The sequence below is a fragment of the Oncorhynchus tshawytscha genome, linkage group LG30 (assembly GCF_018296145.1).
Source record: "Oncorhynchus tshawytscha isolate Ot180627B linkage group LG30, Otsh_v2.0, whole genome shotgun sequence".
Taxonomy (NCBI): Eukaryota; Metazoa; Chordata; class Actinopteri; order Salmoniformes; family Salmonidae; genus Oncorhynchus; species Oncorhynchus tshawytscha.
Window position 1 is genome coordinate 9171724 of NC_056458.1, and position 16748 is coordinate 9188471.

The 16748-nt window shown below is 40.9% G+C and overlaps 1 protein-coding gene across 2 annotated transcripts in view; it reads left to right on the forward strand.

The window, feature by feature from the left end:
- Window positions 1-16748, forward strand: part of LOC112228808 (sodium/calcium exchanger 1-like) — a 47555-nt gene that overhangs the window by 826 nt on the left and 29981 nt on the right. Inside the window, exon 2 of one of the 2 annotated variants that reach the window (XM_042309725.1) lies at window positions 231-338. The exons of the other annotated variant lie outside the window; for it this stretch is intronic. The gene's annotated coding sequence lies outside the window, so the exon portion shown is untranslated. The remainder of the gene's footprint in view (window positions 1-230; window positions 339-16748) is intronic. 2 annotated transcript variants of the gene reach the window in all.

The window sequence follows — 16748 nt, forward strand, 5'->3', positions numbered from 1 at the left end:
AATTCCGCAAATAAGCTACCACTTTAATGGTAAACAAGGTTGTTTAACAATAAGCTAACCAACACGTTGTCTCATTGGGAGGAAGTGCGTTGGATTGGATACAGGCAGCTTCATATAGGATATTGTGTGCACCTTTAAAAAACATATGAATTCTGAACGCTAGTGTCATTTTGTGTATCTCTTATCGACCAAGTTTTAAGAATTGATGTCATTGTCCTGTCTTGCAACAGTACCACATAGGAAGAAAGCCTGCTTGTCCCCTGCCATTCGGGAAGAGGTAAGGGTGATGATCTGTTAAGACAAGTTTTTTTAGTTCCTGCTGACAGAGCGCTGTTCAGGTGAGTGATAATACTGTTCTTTCTACAGCGAGTTTGACCTATTCAAGAGACTATGGAATACTGTGTGTTTTTTATTAAAACTATGGAAGTAATAACGTTGGCAAATAACTCATTTGTCATAACCTCAGTCAATCGCTTTGTTTGTACCCTAGAAGTTTACTTGTTAACGTTTGTAGTACCTTAGCTACAGTATTGTGTCCAATTGTTGATGCTGTCGTTAACACACCTGTTTATTGTCAACCTGTGTGTTAGTGTAATGTTATAAATCCTCTTCCTGATTGTGTCATGGTAATGCTACAAAGTCTACAGGAGTTGCATACTTGTCTTATTAAGATGTGTCGATATGGTTTACATAACACATTGAGATTAGGTTATACCTGAGTCCAGAGTGTTATTGTACCGCAGCAACACTGTAACTACAAATTGCACATCCAAAGTAGTGTTTTTCCACCAAACAAATGACATTAAATGACAATGTGAATTGCTGGTATGACATGTTGTTTCCTGCATAGGTGTGAGAAGAGAACCTCTGTGTATGTGTTTTTTTCATTAGTGCAATGCATCAGCGTGTGTGTTGTGCTGCATCCATGATGTAGATTCCCTTAATGATACTTATGAAGGATGAAAAAAAGAGGATGGAGGCCTGAGATGTTTAGATCATATATTACATAATCCTGTGGATGCCTTCGCTCTTCACCTGAATAATCTAATGTTGAGTTAGTGGTTCTATTTTTATTTACCACATGTTAAGGGAATCCGGTTCCTGTTTTATCTGCTCTCGTAGGGCTTGGCTCTGGACAAACGTTGAATGCTGAGAGATAGGGGGTTTTGAGCTTTCTTTGATGCACAGCTGCTTGTATTTTTGCATTTTGAATATCTCTGATCTCATTTTCTGGGTTGGAGGATGGTAAATGCGATTAGTTGTGTTTTAGTGCGATACATTAACTACCCATCCTGGAGGTTTCAGTTATTATTATTATTATTATTATTAAGGAGCTGGTGTGAAAAAGAACAATGGCAGACAGCAACTCATTGAACAAATCCATAGTAATTTAACCTCTGTGCTCCTATGAGTTCAGTAGCTACTGTGGGACTTGGTCAAAAAGGTCTGTAAGAACAAGTACGTTCAGTGTTATATAGTGTTAGAAATACCATTTTAAGGATGCAACAGTTAAATTATGTTCAGAAACATGACACAAACATGAATCCATCAAAATGACATAATTACTTAATCTTTGTCATTTGAGTGTTTATTTTGTTTATTTATTAAACGTATTAGTCCTATTTTATTATCCTTTATGTTATAGCAGATTTAAAATAGTTTCCTCTCTTAAGATACAAGTATCAACATGTCTGTTTTTACATGTACAGTAGGGTTATTTTGTCAAGTTGAGACATTCTGTCCATCGCCAACATCCTCATTGAGCTGGATTGGCTCTAGTACCATTCTTTGCTGTTTTTTGAGGTTTGGTTAGAGACATGAACTTTGACTGCTGGCGCATTCCACCTATATTTGTTCTGTTTCTGCAATCCTGCAATCTGATTGGTTGTGAGTAGTGGATTCACTGTCTTTCTCAGTTCATAAGTCACAACCACAGAGATAACTTTACGGTTCGACTCATCAGGATGTGGGTGGGTAATAGTACTGCCAGGGTTCAGGGATGTCTCTCAGAGAAAAATATGCATTGAAAAGAAAGATCACGTTGGGTCAAAAATAGATTGGTTTGTCACACTTTAAAAAAAACATCAATATCACAACAATGATCCTGTATGTGGATTTATTGAAAACAGTGGACATATCTCCTCTGAAATCTGAAAATGTACCATCTGCTGGTGTGTTAGGTCATGTCGGCTGCGTTTCCAAGGCAGCCCAATTCAGATTTATTTTTGACAAATCACACCAGATATTTTCACATCAGCTCTTTTTTCAGAGCTGATCTGTTTGGTCAAAATACTAATTAGTGAAAAAAAGATTAGAACTGGGCTGCCTGTGTAAATCCAGGGGTCTTGTATTCTCATGTACTTAGGTCAGGTCTGTTGTCAGCGTTGTGTTGTCGAACCCTGTGTACTTTTTCAAGCAAGGGGTCTTGGTGACAGAAGTTGCATGTCCATCCCCTGCTACTGCTGATGAACTCACTAAAAGTTTGAGTTCATCTTAATGCAGGTTGTGGATAGATACAATTCATGTGATCCATGTTCCAGATATTGGGAAGCCAAAAGAAAACACATACACATTCTTATCGTGATTATGGATTTCTCAGCTCCACCCAGAACCTGGGGTTCTAGAGAGGGTTAAACACATGTGCTATGTGGAAGAAGCTTTTTGTGTGCTTCAGTGAGGCATTTTGTTAAATGTCTCCCAAATGTCATTCCAGTCTTACAAATTGCTAAAAGGAATAGGTCAATGTGTTCTGTTTTGTGTGCACAGAGACTGTGTTGTGTGTTTTGTGTTCATCAAATCCCAAAGTTATTGAGCTTTCCAGGACCCCAATCAGGCGATTGAATAGAAGAACATGTGCCCCAGTCCCTAGACCATTACAATTTAACATGGCAAACTTATCCCGTCTGCACAGTGAATCCTGGGATGCTTTACTGAATGCACAAACATGGTTGTGGATCCTTTCTTCTTTAGTCCTGAAGGAATGTTAATTTCAGATTTAATGTCTGTTTCCTGTTTAGTGTTTGGCTTTGTGACGCACTAAAGGAAGTTGCAGAGGCGTTGTAATCTCTCAACAGAAACTGATGAACGGTCCTCAGGGTCTTGGTTAATTATTCACATTTTGTTGACTGGTGTGTGTGTGTGTGTGTGTGTGTGTGTGTGTCACAATGACTGAGAAAATCAAATGTCTTTTGCAATGTTTATGCAATCGTTTTTTATGTTGACACAGCCCCTTACCACTAAACATCTTGAAGTGACTAATCGGAACCAAGCTACCAACCTGTTATATTGTTATGATAGAATGGCACATTAGGGTCTCATACCCTCTTAAAATATAAGGGTGCTTGAAAAATTAAATCTGGCAAACATTGACTGTCCACTCAAACATGAAATTCTGTACTGCAAAACACTTTCACAGTACTGCTATAAATCATTGTCGAGCAGCATAACTGTTATGGTGTTTCCAGATGCTGTCCATGGTTCTGATTCTGCATGTTAGAAACAGCTACACCAGTTTGATGAAATCTTGCTGATTAACACAAACCACTGAAGACAGGAGGAGTAGGAGAGCTAGGAAGTGCTATTGATTATTTTCCTGAAATTAAAAGCACACTATGTTGTATGTCCCTCGGCTCCACCCTGGTGAAGAGAATCCATATGGAGAATGTTAAATTCCCTACTCTCTCTCCCCCTCTTTATCTCACTCTCTCTCCCCCTCTTTCTCTCACTCTCTCTCCCCCTCTTTCTCCCACTCTCTCTCCCCCTCTTTCTCCCACTCTCTCTCGCCCTCTTTCTCCCACTCTCTCTCCCCCTCTTTCTCCCAGTCTCTCTCCCCCTCTTTCTCTCACTCTCTCTCCCCCTCATTCTCTCACTCTCTCTCCCTCCCTCGTAAAAATGAACTTTTTAAAAAACGTTCTGAGAATGGAAGTGAACATTTTGCCTGCATTTTTAGGTTGCAGGGAGGTTCTGAGAACATTTTACTATGGTTCCCTGAACGTTTTCCTGGGAGGTTTTATTAATGTTCTGAGAACGGAAATTATTGGTTATTTGAAGGTAAATAAATAATGTTTTGAGAACATGTTGCAATAAGATTTTTAATAACACTGCTAGCTTAATTTGGTTTAACTGTTTTAAACTCCAAGCACTGATAGGACACAAGGAAATGAATTTGCTTAAGCATTTAATCATGCAAACACGTTTATTTTTTACTGTGGCACGGCGTCAGTGAGATTCGAAACCTATGATCTTCTGTTCTCTATCCATGGAATTAGCCCGCTGCGCCACCAGGATTGAGCTACTGTAGCATGCCATGTTTATTTTTTTACTCATACAAAGCTGTTCATTTTAGTGTATTCAAACAGACCCCATTTCAAAAGAAATAAGCACTCATTAAGATCAGGCGCGGCCAATTAGCTGGCGCGGCCAACACACCTGAACACACTTAACAAGATAGTGTATAGAACCATGAGGAAACTTGCAGAAAACATTCTGCTGAAGTACTGAAATTATACCCACCTGGGAAGCATATGGTTCTCAGAACATTATGTGTTAGCTGGGTATCCTGCACTATTCTCAGAATGTTGTGGGAAGGTTATATTCAAAATAACCATAGGAAAACCACGCTCTCACCAAGCGCTAAGAAACATAATGTTCTTAGAACGTTATGTGCCAGCTGGTACTCTACCTCCCGCTCTCTGGAGATGTGTTAAAGGTTAGGATGGAAAACTCAACTTTTTTCTCTCCTCACTGCATGGAAATGAATGTTTTGTATGTAGACTGAATTCTATTTTGAATTGGACATGACATTTTAATGATGAAATGCTCATGATGCAAACATACAGTCAGGCCCATAATTATTGGCACTCTTTATAAAGACGAGCAATAAAGTAGAAACCCGCCACTGGTTTACATGGCCAAAGAGCTCTATTGTCATGTCATCCAACAAATGTAAACGCCTGGAGTTTTCTAAACGGCACTGGCACATGGATTGGAACTGGTGCTTTGGTCAGATGACATGAAAATAGAGCTGTTTGGCCAGGTACACCAGCGGTGGATTTGGTGTTGAAAAACAGAAGCAAATGTGGAAAATAACCAAATAACTAGGGTCAAATATTATGGTGGTGTATATTTAATGTTATGAGGCTATTTTGCTTCCACTGGTTCTGGGGCCCTTTGTTAAGGTCAACGGCATCATGAACTTTACAGAGTACTAGGACATTTGAGCCAAAAACCTGGTTGCCTCTGCCAGCAGGCGGAAGTGAATCTTCTAGCAAGACAATAATCCCAAGCACTAATCAAAATCCACAAAGAAATGGTTAATTGACCACAAAATCAACATTTTGCAATGGCCATCTGTCTCTGCAGTTTGAATTGAAGAGGGCAGTCCATAAGAGCAGTCAAAGGAAAGATTATGTATGGAGGAATGGTCTGAAATTGCTCCCAACGTGTTCTCCAATCTCATAAAATATTTGTGTGTCGTTATCTTTGCAAGGGGAGGGTGCTAGAGTATTGAAGACAGTGGTGAAAAAATAATACAATTCCCCAATTATTTGGGGCATACAATATACAGGTAACTGCCAAAAATAAAGGAAACACTTGAGTAAATGAGGGATACAAAGTATATTGAAAGGGTGTGCTTCCACAATCCACACAGGTGTGGTTCATAAATTAATGAAGCAATTAACATCCCATCATGTTTAGGATTATGTCCAGTTGCCCATTATTTTGGCTATCATGAAGCTCTTCCGGTGGCTCGTTGTGGTCCAACGCCTTATTAAGACACTTTATGTTGCCGTTTCCTTTCTTTTGGCAGTTACCTGTAGCTCATAATTTGTATTATTTATTTTGTAGTCTTTTTTTTGTCATCTTTATCAAAGGTGCCAATCATTTGGAACCAGATTGCACTCCATTCCAGCCATTATTATGAGCCGTTCTCCCCTCAGCAGCCTCCACTGCTGTCTATATCACTTTCTCTCTCTCCTCTTTCCCTCTCTCTCTCTCTCTCTCTCTCTCAACATGAGTGGGCAGTGTGAATGTCTCTGCCCAGCATAATGCCAGGCAGGCTACACACTTCTCACCAGACAAAGTAAAAACACAAAGTCACACCTGAAGACACCCAGAGGATATATACCTTTTTCAGCCAGCTGTGCATGACACTGATTATAAGGAAAGTTGTTTCTGCTGTTAGAAATGTCTGGTGTTTTTGCTTAATGATACTTGAAAGGAGAAGATGCTGTAGCCATAGTAAGAAGGCATACTACCAATGTTAATACTTCCCTTCATATAAATGCATTTCTATGGTATCTGGTTTTGTTCAGCTATTTGGGGATGTGCCCACACCGGCTTCATCTCTATGTAATTATGCAATTATATAATTACTGATTCAAGAAATGAAATGGGCCTGGAAAGCTGAGTGAATGTCAATGACTCTTGAATGGAAATTTGACTGCCAACAGAAGGGGGAGAGGAGGAGGAGGGGGTAGCAGTGAAGAGTAAAGAGTAACAGAGAAGGGCTGTGCAAGACGTGTGGATATAGGTTGGCAAAGTACAGAGAAGTTTTAAGACCAAGAAGAGAACATATGGGGGTTATTTGGCAACACAAGTAGTGGAACAGAAAACTTGAAGCGGAGATGGGGAACGGGTGCAACAAGACTGCCAGCTGCTACTTGAGACATAGAGAGGAGAGGAATGGAGAATATTACTGTGTCTGCCCCTGGGCAAATGTCACCAATTGAAAGTTTAAAAAAGAGTAGCGTTATTTTTGGCTGGCAAATGCCAAATGCTGCAGATGCTGTCTCCCAGGCAACTACCTGTGGCCTTTTGCATTGTGGTCTCTCCCAGGCAACTACCTGTGGCCTTTTGCATTGTAGTCTCTCCCAGGCAACTACCTGTGGCCTTTTGCATTGTGGTCTCTCCCAGGCAACTACCTGTGGCCTTTTGCATTGTGGTCTCTCCCAGGCAACTACCTGTGGCCTTTTGCATTGTGGTCTCTCCCAGGCAACTACCTGTGGCCTTTTGCATTGTGGTCTCTCCCAGGCAACTACCTGTGGCCTTTTGCTGCCTTTTGCTGGGTGGCCTCACTTGACCTTATATTCATCAGAGGCAGAGGCAGAAGAGCACATGGGGTTATGTTGCAACAGAAGGCATGCAGCACTGACAGGTGAACATCAACAGTTGTGAATTTGAACTCATCTTACTGGCTTGCTTCATTAACAACTGCTATGGTAATTTGGTGGGTGCTTATATATGTACTATAGTGTGTTTTATACGCATGTGTGAAGTGGAAATGTGTTTTTTTGCATATCTCAACTCCCCCTGAGACACCATCGGAGAGTGCTGTCACCGCCAGTGTGGGGTCACAAGCATTTCGCTGCACCTGCTTTAACATCTGCTAATCTGTTTACTCAACAAATAAATGTTGATTTGATTGCTGATCCTGTTGAGGTCGGGGTCAAAAATGTTATTTTTCTTCTTTGCTGCAAAAATATGTGCTTTGGATTCATTATCACGGAAACCTGATAACCGGTTGATTGAACAGGGTTTTAGATAAGAGGATGGAGGTTAGTAGACAAGCATAGTTCCATTGCTTGTTACACATTTACTTACCTGAACATCTCTCTGAGGATAAAGAGGTTGAGTAATTGTTGGATTTTGTTTGTTCAGACTATTGAGTGGAGCAGGCGATGAAATGAAAAGCACATTCACCTCAGAAGAAATTAGTGTGGAACCATTTCATTCTGTTCCTCAAGTCCTGTTTGGGATGATTTAGGATGGTCTGAATGGTAATGTGTCGCATGTGCTGTGAATATGAGGGACTTGACAGAGGGACTTGACAGCACTGAATATGCAAGGAGCTGGGCTAGGATAGACTTCCGGTTTCACAACTCAAGGGGAATGCCGTTGACCTATTTAAAATGTCATTTTCTATCACGTTTGATGCCTTACTAATGATGTTTGTCTCAACTCAATTAAATATGATTACGGTTAAGACCTTATGCCTATGTGATTGTGTAATGTGACTGTCGTGGCAGTCTTCAAATTGGAACACCTTGAATATTGTATCACAGTGTTGAGAATAAGATCCCACTCCAGTAGTATTTATTTATGAGTTGTCATCTCGGTGTCTGTCTGTCAGTTTGTGTCCTGGTATGCAAAAATATGTTTTTTTCAATTTGCGTGCAACATGTGTGTGTTTAGGCATGTACAGTTGAAGTCAGAAGTTTAAATACACTTAGGTTGAAGTCATTAAAACTTGTTTTTCAACCACTCCACAAATGTCTTGTTAACAAACTATAGTTTTGGCAAGTCGGTTAGGACATCTACTTTGTGCATGACACAAGTAATTTTTCCAACAATTGTTTACAGACAGATTATTTCACATATAATTCACTGTATCACAATTCCAGTGGGTCAGAAGTTTACATACACTAAGTTGACTGTGTCTTTAAACAGCTTGGAAAATTCCAGACAATGATGTCATGGCTTTAGAAGCTTCTGATAGGCTAATTGACATCATTTGAGTCAATTGGAGGTGTACCTGTGGATGTATTTCAAGGTCTACCTTCAAACTCAGTGCCTCTTTGCTTGTCATCATGGGAAAATCAAAAGAAATCAGCCAATTTCCAAACGCCTGAAGGTACCACGTTCATCTGTACAAACAATAGTATGCAAGTATAAACATCATGGGACCACGCAGCAGTCATACCGCTCAGGAAGGAGACGGGTTCTGTCTCCTAGAGATGAACGTACTTTGGTGCGAAAAGTGCAAATCAATCCCAGAACAACAGCAAAGGACCTTGTGAAGATGCTGGAGGAAACAGGTACAAAAGTATCTATATCCACAGTAAAATGAGTCCTATATCGACATAACCTGAAAAGGCCGCTGAGCAAGGAAGAAGCCACTGCTCCAAAACTGCCATAAAAAAAGCCAGACTACTATTTGCAACTGCACATGGTGACAACGATCGTGCTTTTTGGAGAAATGTCCTCTGGTCGGATGAAACAAAAATAGAACTGTTTGGCCATAATGACCATTGTTATGTTTGGAGGAAAAAGGGGGAGGCTTGCAAGCCGAAGAACACCATCCCAAACGTGCATAGGGGGATGCAGCATCATGTTGTGGGGGTGCTTTGCTGCAGGGACTGATGCACTTCACAAAATAGATGGCATCATCTAAGTAAAATTATGTGGATTTATTGAAGCAACATCTCAAGACATCAGTCAGGAAGTTAAAGTTTGGTTGCAAATGGGTCTTCCAAATGGACAATGACCCCAAGCATACTTCCACAGATTTGTTTACCCCATCCCTTGATAATTTCTCATTTGCCAAGATAATCCATCCACCTGACGGGTGTGGAATATCAAGAAGCTGATTAAACAGCATGATCATTACACAGGTTCACCTTGTTCTCGGGACAATAAAATGCCACTCTAAAATGTGCAGTATTGTCACACAACACAATGCTACAGATACCTCACGTTTTGAGGGATCATGCAATTGGCATGCTGACTGCAACATTGTCCACCAGAGCTGTTGCCAGATAATTGAATGTTAATTTCTCTACCATAAGGCGCCTCCAACGTTGTTTTAGAGAATTTGCCAGTACGACCGCAGACTACGTGTAACCTGCCCAGGACCTCCACATCCGTGTTCTTCACCAGCAGGATCGTCTGAGTCCAGCCACCCGGACAGCTGATTAAACTGTTGGTTTGCACAACAAAAGTATTTCTGCACAAACTGTCAGAAATCTTCTCAGGGAAGCTCATCTGCGTGCTCGTCGTCCTCACCAGGGTCTTGACCTGACTGCAGTTCAGCATCGTAAACAACTTCAGTGGGCAAATGCTCACTTCGATGACCACTGGCATGCTGGAGAAGTGTGCTCTTCGCGGATGAATCCTGGTTTCAACTGTACCAGGCATCGTGTGGGTGAGCGGTTTGCTGATGTCACCATTGTGAACAGAGTGCCCCAGGGTGGCGGTGGGGTTATGATATGGGCAGGCATTAGCTACGGACAACGAACACAATTGCGTTTTATTGATACCAATTTGAATGCACAGAGATACGGTGACAAGATCCTGAGGCTCATTATCTTTCCATTCATCAGCCGCCATCACCTCATGTTTAAGCAGGATAATGCACGGCCCCATGTCGCAAAGATCTGTACACAATTCCTGGAAGCTGAAAATGTCCCAGTTCTTCTGTTTCTTGCACACTCACCAGGCATGTCACCTCATTGAGCATGTTTTGGATGCTCTGGATCGACATGTTTGACAGCATGTTCCAGTTCCCGCCAATATCCAGCAACTTCTCACAGCTATTGAAGAGGAGTGGGACAACATTCCACAGGCCACAATCAACCGTCTGATCAACTCTATGCGAAGGAGATGTGTCGTGCTGCATGAGGCAAATGGTGGTCATATCAGATATATGACTGGTTTTCTGATATTACGCCCCTACCTTTTCTTTAAGGTATTTGTGACCAACAGATGCATATTTGTATTCCCAGTCATGTGAAATCCATAGATAAGGGCCTAATGAATTTATTTCAATTGACTGATTTCCTTTTATGAACCCAGTAAAATCTTTGAAATTGTTGCATGTTGCGTTTATATTTTTTGTTCAGTGTAATTCTCCGCTTTACTGCTGCCATGCATGTGATGTCGGTTCCCTGCCCCTCCCCTTCCCCAACTTCAAAGTCAAGTCTTCAACCCCCCACTTTCCCAGGAAGGGGTTTAAAAAAATTCTCTCACTCTCTGCCATTTCACTGTTCTGTCTTTCTTCTTTTGTCCCTCCCTCTGTGTTATCCGAATGTGCATGTTGTAGATAATAGGAAACCATTTTAAATGAGCTGAATGAAGAAGGGAAGATTTAAACCTCAGCTCTGTCACTTCCATGAAGCAAAGCCTCATATATTTGAAATAAACTGCCTTGCCTGCCTTGGTTATCTCTGTGTTTTGTATTTACAGAAATTATGCCAAACAGTGAAAGGAAACATGAATCACTGGCTAGTGCTGAGCGATTAACCGAAATGTCTTTTATTTTTTTAAACAAGTAAATTGACTGATGTCAGTTAAATTATTTGAATTCCATTTCGTTCCGTTTTTTTTCTGTGAGCTCAATGCGCACATCGCACAGTTTCTCTAGAGAGAAATCCGATCCAGCTTGAACTGTGCGATGTAGTAGGGAGTTGTAGTTTTAAAAAGGCCAATATATCTACATAGGTTAGTGCTTAAAACGTGGTAATTAACTACAAATGAACACAATTGCGTGTCTACTTGTCCGGTCTGTGTTTCATTAGCCTGCTATGGAAGAGAGTACACTGCGTGATCGTGAGGTGATATAGAGAGCAGATGTTGCTTCGCATCTCCACCTGAAAATACATGATATAACACCTTACCCAAACCTGCTGCGCGCAAATTGATTTTGTCACCCCACACCAAACGCTATCATGACACACAGGTTGAAATATCGAAACAAACTTTGAACCAATTATATTAATTTGTGGACAGGTCGAAAATCATTAAACATTTATGGCAATTTAGCTAGCTTGCAGTTGCTAGCTAATTTGTCCTATTTAGCTAGCATGCTGTTGCTAGCTAATTTGTCCTGGGATATAAACGTTTTGTTGTTATTTTACCTGAAATGCACAAGGTTCTCTACACTGACAATGAATCCACACATAAAACGGTCAACCAAATAATTTCTAGTCATCTTTCAATCACCCATGTGGGTATAACCAATGAGGAGATGGCATGTGGATATCTGCTTCTATAAACCAATGAGGAGATGGGAGAGGCAGGACTTGCACCGCGTTCAGCGTCACAAATAGAACTGACTATTCTATTTTAGCACTTGGCAACACAGACTCTCGTTGACGTGCGCAAGCGTCTATGGGTGCAATAATTGAATAACATGTATGAGCAGTGTGGTCAGCATGTAAGTGATTGATATTTGATATTCAGCAGTCATAAAAAAAAATTCTTATTACTTTGAAGAACTAGAAAATAGTGATTTTTTGAATGAAATAAATATTTTATCAAGGTAAAAAGTAAAGTGAATAAATTAAGGTTAATAATCGTGGGACCTTTATTAATTGTTTTATTCTGTGTTGTTATAGCATTCAACCCACATAATGCATAGTGCATTTAATTAAAACAATTATTTAAAAAACAAAATTGAAAACCTGTGATTATTTTTTAGAAACAAACCAAAACCGAACCAACCTCATAAAACACTGGTCTCCTGGGTGGCGCAGTGGTCTAGGACAGCTGCTAGCTGTGCCACCAGAGACTCTGGGTTCGCGCCCAGGCTCTGTCGCAGCCGACCGGGAGGTCCGTGGGGCGATGCACAATTGGTGTTTCCTCTGACACATTGGTGCACCTAGCTTCTGGGTTGGATGCGCGCTGTGTTAAGGTTGGGTTGTGTTTTGGAGGACGCGTGGCTTTTGACCTTTGTCTCTCCCAAGCCCATACGGGAATTGTAGCGATGAGACAATTGGATACCACGAAATTGGGGAGAAAGGGGGGTAAAACAAAAAAAAGCACTTCTGGCTGAAGAATTATCTTGGAATAATAGTGATTATTTCATATTATATACAATGGGGAGAACAAGTATTTGATACACTGCCGATTTTGCAGGTTTTCCTACTTACAAAGCATGTAGAGGTCTGTCATTTTTATCATAGGTACACTTCAACTGTGAGAGACGGAATCTAAAACAAAAATCCAGAAAATCACATTGTATGATTTTTAAGTAATTCATTTGCATTTTATTGCATGACATAAGTATTTGATACATCAGAAAAGCAGAACTTAATATTTGGTACAGAAACCTTTGTTTGCAATTACAGAGATCATACGTTTCCTGTAGTTCTTGACCAGGTTTGCACGCACTGCAGCAGGGATTTTGGCCCCGTCCTCCATACAGACTTTCTCCAGATCCTTTAGGTTTCGGGTCACTGGGCAATACGGACTTTCAGCTCCCTCCAAAGATTTTCTATTGGGTTCAGGTCTGGAGACTGGCTAGGCCACTCCAGGACCTTGAGATGCTTCTTACGGAGCCACTCCTTAGTTGCCCTGGCTGTGTGTTTCGGGTCATTGTCATGCTGGAAGACCCAGCCACGACCCATCTTCAATGTTCTTACTGAGGGAAGGAGGTTGTTGGCCAAGATCTCATGATACATGGCCCCATCCATCCTCCCCTCAATACGATGCAGTCGTCCTGTCCCCTTTGCAGAAAAGCATCCCCAAAGAATGATGTTTCCACCTCCATGCTACACGGTTGGGATGGTGTTGTTGGGGTTGTACTCATCCTTCTTCTTCCTCCAAACACGGCGAGTAGGGGTTTAGACCGAAAAGCTCTATTTTTGTCTCATCGGACCACATGACCTTCTCCCATTCCTCCTCTGGATCATCCAGATGGTCATTGGCAAACTTCAGACGGGCCTGGACATGGGCTGGCTTGCAGGATTTTAATCCATGACAGCGTAGTGTGTTACGAATGGTTTTCTTTGAGACTGTGATCCCATATCTCTTCAGGTCATTGACTAGGTCCTGCTGTGTAGTTCTGGGCGGATCCCTCACCTTCCTCATGATCATTGATGCCCCACGAGGTGAGATCTTGCATGGAGCCCCAGACCGAGGGTGATTGACCGTCATCTTGAACTTTTTCCATTTTCTAATAATTGAGCCAACAGTTGTTGCCTTCTCACCAAGCTGCTTGCCTATTGTCCTGTAGCGCATCCCAGCCTTGTGCAGGTCTACAATTTTATCCCTGATGTCCTTACACAGCCCTCTGTTCTTGGCCATTGTGGAGAGGTTGGAGTCTGTTTGATTGAGTGTGGGGACAGGTGTCTTTTATACAGGTAACGAGTTCAAACAGGTGCAGTTAATACAGGTAATGAGTCTCCACTCACAGGAGGGATTCTTAAAGAAAAACTAACAGGTCTGTGAGAGCCGGAATTTTTACTGGTTGGTAGGTGATCAAATACTTATGTAATGCAATAAAATGCAAATTAATTACTTAAAAATCATACAATGTGATTTTCTGGATTTTTGTTTTAGATTCCGTCTCTCACAGTTGAAGTGTACCTATGATAAAAATTACAGACCTCTACATGTTTTGTAAGTAGGAAAACCTGCAAAATTGGCAGTGTATCAAATACTTGTTCTCCCCACTGTATATAGAGAGAGACTTATTTACAATGACGGCCCTTTATGGTTGTGAGGTCTGGAGTCCGCTCACCAACCAAGAATTCACAAAATGGGACAAACACCAAATTTGAGACACACAATAATGTATGCAAAGAAGGCCAATACCCTCTAATTATCAAAATCCAGAAAAGAGCTGTTAAATTCTACAACCACCTAAAAGGAAATGTTTCCCAAACCTTCCATAACAAAGCCATCACCTACAGAGAAAAGAACCTGGAGAAGAGCCCCCTAAGCAAGCTGGTCCTGGGGCTCTGTTCACAAACACAAACAGGCCCCACAGAGCCCCAGTACAGCAACACAATTAGACTCAACCAAATCACGAGAAAACAAAAGCACAATTACTTGACACATTGGAAAGAATTTACAAAAAAACAGAGCAAACTAGAATGCTATTTGGCCCTAAACAGAGAGTACACAGTGGCAGAATACCTGAATCACTGTGACTGACCCATATTTAAGGAAATCTTTGACTATGTACAGACTCAGTGAGCATAGCCTTTTTATTGAGAATGGCCGCCAAAGGCAGACCTGGCTCTCAAGAGAAGACAGCCTATGTGCAGACTACCCATAAAATGAGGTGGAAACTAAGCTACACTTCCTAACCTCCTACTAAATGTATGACCATATTAGAGACACATATTTCCCTCAGATTACACAGACCCACAAAGAATTTGAAAACAAATCCAATTTTGATAAACTCCCGTGTCTATTGGATGAAATACCACAGTGTGCAATCATAGCAGCAAGATTTGTGACCTGTTGCCACAAGAAAAGGTAAACCAGCAGAAACACCATTGTAAATACAACCCACATTTATGTTTATTTTCCCTTTTGTACTATTTTTCTGTAAAAAAGACATAATATGACATTTCAAATGTCTTTATTCTTTTGGAACTTTTTGAGTGTAGCGTTTTTTGTTTTTGTTGTTGTTGTGTATTTCACTTTTGTTTATTATCTATAGGTGAAGTCGGAAATTTACATACACCTTAGCCAACTACATTTAAACTCAGTTTTTCACAATTTCTGACATTTAATCCTAGTAAAAATTCCCACTGTTTTAGGTCAGTTAGGAACACCACTTTATTTTGAGGATGTGAAATGCCAGAATAAAAGTAGCGAGAATTATTTATTTCAGCTTTTATTTCTTTCATCACATTCCCACTGGGTCAGAAGTTTACATACACTCAATTAGTATTTGGTAGCATTGCCTTTAAATTGTTTAACTTGGGTCAAATGTTTCAGGTAGCCTTCCACAAGCTTCCCACAATAGTTGGGTGAATTTTGGCCCATTCCTCTTGACAGAGCTGGTACAACTGAGTCAGGTTTGTAGGCCTCCTTGCTCGCACACATTTTTCAGTTCTGCCCACAAATTTTCTATAGGACTGAGGTCAGGGCTTTGTGATGGCCACTCCAGTACCTTGACTTTTTTGTCCTTAAACCATTTCCCACAACTTTGGAAGTATGCTTGTCCATTTGGAAGACCCATTTGCGACCAAGCTTTAACTTCCTGACTGATGTCTTGAGATGTTGCTTCAATATATCCACATAATTGTCCTGCCTCATGATGCCATCTATTTTGTGAAGTGCACCAGTCCCTCCTGCAGCAAAGCACCCCCACAACATGATCCTGTCACCCCCATGCTTCACGGTTGGGATGGTGTTCTTTGGCTTTGCAAGCCTCCCCCTTTTTCCTGCAAACATAACAATGGCCAAACAGTTCTATTTTTGTTTCATCAGACCATAGGACATTTCTCCAAAAAGTACGATCTTTGTTCCCATGTGCAGTTGCAAACCATAGTCTGTCTTTTTTATGTTGGTTTTGGAGCAGTGGCTTCTTCCTTGCGAAGTGGCCTTTCAGGCTATGTTGATATAGGACTCATTTTACTGTGGATATAGATACTTTTGTTCCTGTTTCCCCCAGCATCTTTACAAGGTCCTTTGCTGTTGTTCTGGGATTGATTTGCACTTTTCGCACCAAAGTACGTTCATCTCTAGGAGACAGAACACGTCTCCTTCCTGAGCGGTATGACGGCTGCGTGGTCCCATGGTGTTTATACTTGCATACTATTGTTTGCACAGATGAACGTGGTACCTTCAGGCATTTGGAAATTTCTCCCAAGGATGAACCAGACTTGTGGAGGTCTACAATTTTTTTTCTGAAGTCTTGGCTGATTTCTTTTAATTTTTCCATGATGGAAAGCAAAGAGGCACTGAGTTTGAAGGTAGGCCTTGAAATACATCCACAGGTACACCTCCAATTGACTCAAATTATGTCAATTAGCCTATCAGAAGCTTCTAAAGCCATGATGTCATTTTCTGTAATTTTCCAAGCTGTTTAAAGGCACAGTCAACTTAGTGTATGTAAACTTCTGACCCACTGGAATTGTGATACAGTAAATTATAAGTGAAATAATCTCTTTGTAAACAATTGTTGGAAAAATTACTTGTGTCATGCACAAAGTAGATGTTCTAACCGACTTGCCAAAACTATAGTTTGTTAACAAGTAATTTGTGGAGTGGTTGAAAAACAAGTTTTAATG